Source organism: Hemiscyllium ocellatum, chromosome 5 (genome assembly GCF_020745735.1).
Source record: "Hemiscyllium ocellatum isolate sHemOce1 chromosome 5, sHemOce1.pat.X.cur, whole genome shotgun sequence".
Classification (NCBI taxonomy): domain Eukaryota; kingdom Metazoa; phylum Chordata; class Chondrichthyes; order Orectolobiformes; family Hemiscylliidae; genus Hemiscyllium; species Hemiscyllium ocellatum.
In genome coordinates this window covers 121,666,558-121,676,006 of record NC_083405.1, presented here as the reverse complement: position 1 = coordinate 121,676,006, position 9,449 = coordinate 121,666,558, and the positions used below count along the sequence as shown (strand labels likewise).

At 44.2% G+C, this 9,449-nt stretch overlaps 1 long non-coding RNA gene across 1 annotated transcript; it reads left to right on the top strand.

Moving 5' to 3' along the window:
- Positions 1–2,166: 2,166 nt before the first annotated feature.
- Positions 2,167–7,356, top strand: LOC132815842 (uncharacterized). Its single transcript, XR_009644713.1, has 2 exons — positions 2,167–3,996; positions 5,534–7,356. It is a non-coding gene; the product is annotated as an uncharacterized LOC132815842 (long non-coding RNA).
- Positions 7,357–9,449: the final 2,093 nt, after the last annotated feature.

Here is a 9,449-nt window from a genome sequence, read left to right as displayed (position 1 = left end):
CCCATTTCCCACTGATCTACATTTACCTCTGACTAATGCACCTAACCTACATATCTCAGAATACAATGGGTAATTTAGCATGGCCACTTCACCTGACCTGCAAATCTTTGGATGGTGGGGGAGGAACCGGAGCAAACCCACACACTCACAGGAGAATGTGTAAACTCCACACAGTCACCCGAGGCTGGAATTGAACTTGGGTCCCTGGCACTGTGAGGCAATAGTGCTAACCAATAAGCCACTATGCCACCCCTCCACCCATGTGTGAGACAATGTCTTGTGTGATATAGAGGTCAGCTCACATCAATCTTTGAGTGTTGGCTGGATTGGGAAGAGTCTAACAGAGGAATGGGTGGAGGAAGAGAGGAGGCAGGTTTGTTTCTGCTTCTCAAGCTTGGCTTGGATGAAGCCCCCGGGTCTAATATTTTCCCACCATTTCAGGAGGGAGATGGGCCTCTTCCTCCATCTATTCTCCTCTAGTAGGTGACCCCACATCTGAAAATTTTAACGGCTCTTTCAACTTCAGAGTGTTGCAACGTTGTGCACAATGACCAATGTAGATTACACCAAACTGCCTTGGGTCTGCTGATTTATAGCTAAGTCCACTTTGAAATCTTAAACAAAAACTTTAAGATGCTATTAAAGTTCTTGCAGCCCCCTTGACTTCATTATATTTACTTTCCGCTTTTGCCTGTTGAACTTAAATTCTAAACTGGGAATGGTGGGGATCTGTCTGATTTAGGAATCAGCCATCCAGATACATAAAGCCATCAAGGCTCACTTGGTGGATGGCCGCTTGTTAAAAGCTTCCCAGATAACATGCATAATAAGGCCATTTGCATCAGAAGTGCTCACTGAAGATGCACACCATTCATATTACTGAGGGAAACCGCATCCCCTCCCCCCCACCCCCAACCTTCATGTGTTGAAATTGATTGTATTATGGAGTGCTCAGTGCTACACATCAATTGTTTGTTACACATGTAAGAATCCTGCTATTATATGGATTTGGTTCTTGTTGTGCGCTTCACTTTTCTTTCTGGCTTTATTCAGAATTCAATCTCCTGCAAAGTTCACCTGAAGGGAACTTCAACGATTTTCTTTAGACTCCAACATCCTGATGCCTGATGAATGTGATATTAGTTATCCAAGGTTAGGTCATTTATCTCATTGCTGCTTGCAGAACCTTGCAATGCATAAAGCTCTTGCTCCATTTCTCTGCATCACAGCATTGAACCGACTTCAAACGCATTTATTTTTCCAGCTGTGAGTATATTGTGATACCCTGTGGTTGTGGAAGGTGTAAAGCGAATGCGAGTTTATTATGTGATCAGGGGGATTGAGGACATGCTTCTTGTCCTCAGTCTGGTAAGGAATCTGAAACTCACTGCCTAAAAGAGGATAGAGGCAGAAACCATCAAGGCATTCAAGGCGAGTCACAGCACACAGGGCTACAGGCCAAGATCTGGCAAATAGAATTCCAATAGATAGACATTTGATGACCAGCACAGACACAAAGCTTTCTTAGCAATCTTCAGCTAGAAGTGCCAAGTGGATGATTCACCTTGGCCTCCTCCAGTGGTCCCCAGAAATACAGATACCAGTCTACAGCACATTTGATTCACTCCATGTGATTCCAAGAAATGGTTAGAGACACTGGAAACCGTAGACATACGGGCCCTGACAACATTCCGGCAATAGTACTGAAGGCTTCTGCTCCAGAATTTGCTTCCCCCCGTTCCAATTACCACCAATTCCCACCCCACCAGTTAACTCTCAATTATTAGTAAAGTAATGGAAGGTGTCATTAACAGTGCTATCAAGCAGCACCTGCTCAGCAATAACCTGCTCAGTGACGTCCAGTTTGGGTTCTGCCAGGGTCAGTCAGTTCCTGACCTCATTACAACCTTGGGTCAAACCTGGACAAACAGCACAATTCCAGTGGGGAGATTAAAGTGACAGCTCTTGATGTCAAGGCTGCATTTGACCAAGTGTGGTATCAAGGAGCCTTAGCAAAACTGGAATCAATGGGTATCTGGGAATAAACTGCCCGCTGTTCAGAGCCATATCTGACACACAGGAAGATGGTCCTGGTTGGTGGTGGTCAGTCATCCCAGCTCCGGGACGTCTCTGCGGGAGTTCCTCAGGGTAGCGTCTGTTAGGAAGCATTATTAAGGGTAGGTTGTGTTCAGAAACTTTATTGTTAGGTAGTGCTCACGTAAGGTAGTACTAGCAAGTCTGGAAACTGTTAGCTTCACTAGACAACAGTAAGCCATTATGTTACACTAAGAACAGACTGAAACACTGATGGCATAATGGGGCCACAGGGAGGGTGAACAGATAACAGGACATTGAAACCGTGTTAGATTGCACGTAGCTCATACTGAGGTAACTGAATCTTATCTCTTCTGGAACCAATACTATTAGAGAATACCGCTTCTTACCAAATAAGGATGTAGCACTGGGATGTGAGGGGCTAAAAGCTAGACAAAGAGAACAATAGATCAGAACGCCTTCTCCAGCTGGACAAATGTCTAGCTGTAACCGATTCTCTCTCGAATAAAGCAGTCTGTTTCTTAGAATCTGACCCGGTGTCTCATTCCTCCGAAAAAGAACACGGGGACGGTTGAACCGTCTTAACAGATGGTGACCCCTGACGTGCGGAGGGAACGGAGACACGCTTGTTGGCAGGGGTTGAGAGCCGCCGGGCGGCCGGCCATTCTGAACTGGGTACGGGGACGCCTTTTGTATAAAGGTCTCCAGTAGGCATTGACCACTCTAAATTAGTAGTTGTTCCGACGTCTCGAATACCTTCGCCAACCTAAATTGCAGACGTGAGTAGACGACAGAGAATCGCTTGATCTAAGTGTAAGCCCTTTAGGTGTGTTGGGCATCCCGGATAAGCCGGAGGTATTGGACACGGTGAGTTCTTTTTATTTGTTGTTTCTGTAGTAAGAAGAGTAAGTTCCCCAGGTGTGCGTGGAAAGATCTCTGCAATTTCAAAAGTCCTGGGTACGGTGAGTTATTTATTTTTGGTCTCTTAAGTTTATAAAAGTGAATCCTCTAGGTGTGCGTTAAAACAGCCTTGCAATTTGAAAGTCCTAGAGTGGATGAATTCTCCAGGTGTGCGTGGGAAGATCTCTGCAATTTCAAAAGTCCTGGGGACAGTGAGTTATTTATTTTTGGTCTCTTAAGTTTATAAAAGTGAATCCTCTAGGTGTGCGTTAAAACAGCCCTGCAATTTGAAAGTCCTAGGGTGGATGAATTCTCCAGGTGTGCGTTAAAACATCCCTGCAATTTAAAATTCCTGGAGACGGTGAGGCATATGTTTGTAGCCTCCTATTGTTAGACAAGGGAACCGTCTAGGTGTGCTTTGGAACATCACTGCAGATTGAAAGTCCTAGAATCGGTGAGTACTATTCTTTCATTCGTTTTCTCTCCTGGTGGTGAGTCGGTGATTTCTCCAGGTGTGCGTGGAAACAGCTCTGCAATTTCAAAATCCTGGAGGTAGGAGGCGAGGCGATTGTGGCTTACGGACCGCACGGCTCCCGGAACGGGAGTTTGGTCGGGGGATAGTGTAAGACACGGGTACTGGGGTTACGGGAGTATAAACCCACGCGCTGACGGACTTGGGGACTGGGAAGCTTCCACTGCGCTGACATAATAACGGACGCAACGGTACGAGGGGACAGAGAAAGACAGAGTTCCGGACAGAGCGACTGTGTGTGTGTGAGAGGGAGTCTGTTTATGAGAAAGATAGAGTCTCTGGGTGTGTAAAAATCTGTGTGTGTATAAGTATTTCTGTGTTTGTAAAAGTCTGTATTGTTGCCCAAAGAGAGAGAAAAAGCTATTGCTGCGTGCGTCAGCGGTGTGTCTGTGTAAGAGAGAGAGACTGGCTGAAAGCTTCTCTGCTAACAGGCAGTTTAACACTTTGTGCTCTGGCTTGAGTTCATCTGTTTGATAGTGATTGAATGTTTAAGTCTTGTCACCTAGGGCGTAAGTCCCGGGACTGTTTTGGATGTGATTGTTATGGTTGTTTAACATGATTTAGATGCATCTGTTTGTTTGGTGATTGAATTCTTGTTTTTGTTTCTAGAGCTTGAATTCCGGGACTGCTGTTTAAAGTGATTTCTTTTTATGTGATCTTAACATGATTTTTTAAAGGCTAATAACTCCTGTTCTTTTATGAGTCATGACTCCCTAACTACTTTTCTTACTAACCTCTTTTATTTTTACATAAAAGCAATTTATGAAGGACAGTCGAAGTTTCGTTCGACAGTGGGTAGTTGTATGAAATGAAAGTTTCCATGGTTATTATCTGTGACCTTGGATTCGACCATTGTGCATGCGTTAGAAGTTTTTAACTTGAATTGACAAATTGTTGTAAGACAGCTCTGATTATTTTTACGACCTAAAGTATTTTAATTGAGTAATGATTGACCAGGAGTACATAAGAAAACTAATTTTGGATCTAAATTAAGGTACTAAATCTGGACGGTTACAGTGGATTTCAAAATTGGGAACTGTATGCATTTTACATTTTAAATATTAAACACTGAATAAATGGACGTAAATATATGAATATGCTTACAAGTTAGTTACAGACATTAAAGGTAGTCAAGCATGAATTGATAAATTGGTGTTTGAGCATATGAGAAGATAGGAACATTGGAAAATTTCTTAAAAGAAAGAGACAGGGAAGAACATAACGACTTGTCCCCTTCGGGAAGTGTTGATAGGGGACAAGGAGATTGGGTTTGTGTGTGTTCCCCTCACCAGTGGGGAGGTCGGAACATTTAAAAGGAAATGACGGTCCTGGTTGAGAATCCGATAGGATTGTCAGAACAAGTTAATTTATTTTTGAGGCCCAGTCTGTATTTGTGGGCTGAGTTAATGTCTATTTTGAATGTTACTATTTACTGCGGGAGAAAGGAGACTTATATGGGGATGCTGGATAGGGAAAGATACGGAAGATAGAAGGGTGAAGTGGGATAAATCCATTAAATGAATTGTTAGGAGGGGCACAGAAAGTGTTTGTAAAGAGAGAGGACGAGTGACAGGAACAGAAAGCGTAAATGATGGTAGCTGCGGTTGATGAGGTAATTAGGAGAAGAATGCAGCCAAAAGTGAGCAACCGGAGCAGCGAGTGATAGCATGTAGGGCAGAGAAGAAAGGGAGTAGGGAGAGACAAGGAGGAGCATTTGATAGAGAGTTTGAGCGACAGGGGCAGAGACGAAGGTCTCCACAGGCAGGATGCCATTATTGTGGAAGGATAGGGCATTTTGGGCGGGGGTGTCCTGATCTAAAAAGGGAAGAAAGAGCCATTCCGCTTATGATTTTTGATAACGACATGGAGGGGAACGACAACTGGCATCATTTCTGAGCAGTCAGGGGTAAAAAAAAACCCAGTGATAGATTGGCTGAATAGCACATTCGGTAGATGGAGAACTGTGCTGGGACAGCTGGCCCTTGGTTTATGCATTTCTGTTGCTATCTTTATTACCTGTGGTTGTTGTTGTATACCATGTATCAGGATGCTTGTGACACATACGATCGACCATGCCCTGACGGGAAAGGATAACCCCCCACCCGCATACCAGGCAGCGGGGCTGGAGGAGCCTGTGATGGGGGCACCCGATGGAAAGATTACGGGATCGGTATCAGAGGGAATGGAGGAGATATGCCTGCGAGGGAAGCACGGGACAACTTATGATTTTACTTTATAACTGTATCTCTCATTTCTAATCCTTCCCATATTAGGGCCTCAGAATGTGAGGGCTGAGGTGCAGAGACCCCCTAGTAGTGTATTTTTTCTCTCTCTTTCCCGTTCAAATTGACAACAGGTAAATTTGTGCTTTTATGCTGCAGTTAGAGATTGTGAAGTGCTATATGCCTCGAGACTCAAGAGACTATTGTTCACTCAAGAGATTTCCTAGCCATCATTTGGTATTCCTAAATGGCTTCGATTGGTCTCGACGGCCACTGTTCACAATAATAAGCCAGTTACCACTGCCCGTGTCCGTACTTGACAGCTGTAAAATGGATGTGGGTTTTTATTGGTCAAGTGAAGGTGACTGGTTAGCCAATGACGGGTAAGATTCCTCGAGTGAGGGACAACCTAAGACAGGCACAGTCGTGCATTGACCTTCAGAATAATGGCCTGTGGTCATGTGGTTTTAGCAGATGCCTGGCTTTTGTATCCGTGTCGGGAATCTGGTCAAGTTTCTGGCTTGCAAAGCAGCTTGATATAAGGAAAATCGTGTGCCCAGCAGTTTGACATTGTATTCACTGTATTTTTGACGAAGGAAAATGCCAGTTTTGTGTCATTTTCCAGAACCGACTTAACAACAACCCTTGAGGAAGGAAGGAGAGCTCATTGAATCCTATTGCAAAAAGATTTGACACTATGTCAGTAGTTTGAAATTTTATTTTAAGGTGTCATAGTATAATACGACCGACTTTACTGGGAGGTTGTACAATTGGGTGTTCTTTGAACAGCAGAGCTTCATTCTGCAGGTGTCCTAACTCATCCACTTTGTGTTTTCCTCTGGTTCTCTTAGCTTTTGTTATCATACTCAGTAATCGTTTTGTTGGTTTTGAGGTGGCTTTTTGTATATGTTTACAACTTTTAAGTGCTTACATCTGTTATGTATTATTTCACTGCTTCTTGTGCCTTAACGATTGTATGCGAACTGGAGAGGCGCATAGAGTAGGGATTTTGCATCGCGGAATGCTTTCTGTAGTTGTATGCTGCTTAGGGACTCCTCTCCACTATAACTATGTCTCCCTAGAGTCAGACAAGCCCGGTTGAGCCAATTGGTCGGCCTTGCAGAGGAGCGATGGAGGGGCGCTCACCGACCATCCGGGTCCTGACTGCTGCGCGCGAACTGCTGTATTTTGTGTGGCCTCTTTCGAGGCCAAGGGAGGGAGTGTTAGGAAGCATTATTAAGGGTAGGTTGTGTTCAGAAACTTTATTGTTAGGTAGTGCTCACGTAAGGTAGTACTAGCAAGTCTGGAAACTGTTAGCTTCACTAGACAACAGTAAGCCATTATGTTACACTAAGAACAGACTGAAACACTGATGGCATAATGGGGCCACAGGGAGGGTGAACAGATAACAGGACATTGAAACCGTGTTAGATTGCACGTAGCTCATACTGAGGTAACTGAATCTTATCTCTTCTGGAACCAATACTATTAGAGAATACCGCTTCTTACCAAATAAGGATGTAGCACTGGGATGTGAGGGGCTAAAAGCTAGACAAAGAGAACAATAGATCAGAACGCCTTCTCCAGCTGGACAAATGTCTAGCTGTAACCGATTCTCTCTCGAATAAAGCAGTCTGTTTCTTAGAATCTGACCCGGTGTCTCATTCCTCCGAAAAAGAACACGGGGACGGTTGAACCGTCTTAACACGTCCTAGGACAAACCATCTTCAGCTACTTCATCAATGACCTTCTCTCCATCATAAGGTCCAAAGTGGTGATGTTTACTGATGATTGCACAATATTCAGTACCATTGGTGACTCCTCAGAGACTGAAGCAGTCCATGGTCAAATGCAACGAGATCTAGACAGGCTTGAGCTGATGAATAATTCCAAAGTAATCTGAGGTTGAGAGTGAATGCTTCAGCTTCTTTGGTAATTTGTGTGATACATGGAGAGAAATGATCTGATCAGGTCGAATTACTCACAGGGACAATTTCTAGTGGTGTGTCAATATGTGGCCCATAGGTTTCATGCCGCAACAACTTAGCAGGTCTGGCTGTATCTGTGGAGAGAAAGCAGAATTAACATTTCAAGTCCAGTGACCCTCCTTCAGACATTAGATTAGATTACTTACAGTGTGGAAACAGGCCCTTCGGCCCAACAAGTCCACACTGACCCGCAGAAGCGCAACCCACCCATACCCCTACATTTACCCCTTACCTAACACTATGGGCAACTTAGCATGGCCAATTCACCTGACCCGCACATCTTTGGACTGTGGGAGGAAACCGGAGCACCCGGAGGAAACCCACGCAGACACGGGGAGAACGTGCAAACTCCACACAGTCAGTCGCCTGAGGCGGGAATTGAACCCGGGTCTCTGGCACTGTGAGGCAGCAGTGCTAACCGCTGTGCCACCGTGTCACCCCCCATTATGTTTTTGTTTGTTTGTAGATGTTTGTTTGCTCAAGCCTGTGGGTTGAAAACTTATTGTCTAACTTAAGCATGTGAATGCGAGAGAGCGATGACTGATATGATGCAACAATTGCCTTTCTTTTGTGACATACAATGCTATGATACTAGATCCTCACAGGAAATCACAGAAGATCGGAAACTTGGATACGTTTAGTAATTCTAAGTTCCCAATAGGGCATTGCCACTTATCAAGACAGTCCTGTCTTAATCCATTGTTACGGATTAATCCCTGTCTTAATCCATCACTAATCCATTGTTTTTGTTCATGTTTCATGCTGTGAGCATGAGATCAGTGAATGCATCTGACTGTATTCTAAATTTGCATTGAGCTACTCAGTGCAGAAGGTCAAATTCGGCAAGTTCAGATAGAAATGAGGGAGCATGTTCATGTCGTAAGTCTCACGGACAGCCAGAGTTATAGAAGGTTTTACAGCAGAAAAAGGCCTTGCTGCCCATCACATCTGTACTGGTCATCAAGCATCCATCTATTCTAATTCCATATTCCAGCATTTGGTCTATAGCCATGTGTGCTATGGCATTTTTAAGTGCACAGCTAAATAGCTTTTGAATGTCTAGAGGGTTCCACATCTACCACTCTTTAAGGCACTGAGTTCCAATGGTTTCAGAGGGCAGCACAATATTGAGGGCTGAAGGGCCTGTACTGCACTGTAATGTTCTATGTTCCATACCCACAATTGTCTGGTTGGAAAACTGATTTCCTCAAATCTCCTCTAAACCTCCTTCTCTTTACATTTGTGCCCCATCATTACTGACCCCTCTACCAAGGAGAATAGTTTCACCCTATTCATAAAGTCTACAACTCTCAGAACTTTATACGCTTCGTATGCTGCGAGACCATATTTGGACAGAGCAGAGAGATATTGCACAAGGCACTTGCTCCAGATGGCATTTTCCCTGCCGGGATATACAGCAAACAATGGTCTTAGCAAGAGTTGTTAGACTGGTGGGAAGCACCTGGAAAATAATACAGAACCAATGGACTGGAGACCCTGTTCTGTACTGTATGATTGTATGAGTGAACAGAAACCTGGATAATGTGGAATAAAGCTGAAAATGTGTTGCTGGTCAAAGCACAGCAGGTCAGGCAGCATCCAAGGAACAGGAAATTTGACGTTTCGGGCCAGAGCCCTTCATCAGGAATGAGGAGAGGAATGAGGAATAAATATCAGGTTTGGGCTTATGGAGAAATAAGGGAAGCAATTGTGTTTCAGGAATGCTTGAGTGAACAATATGATAGAGAAGAA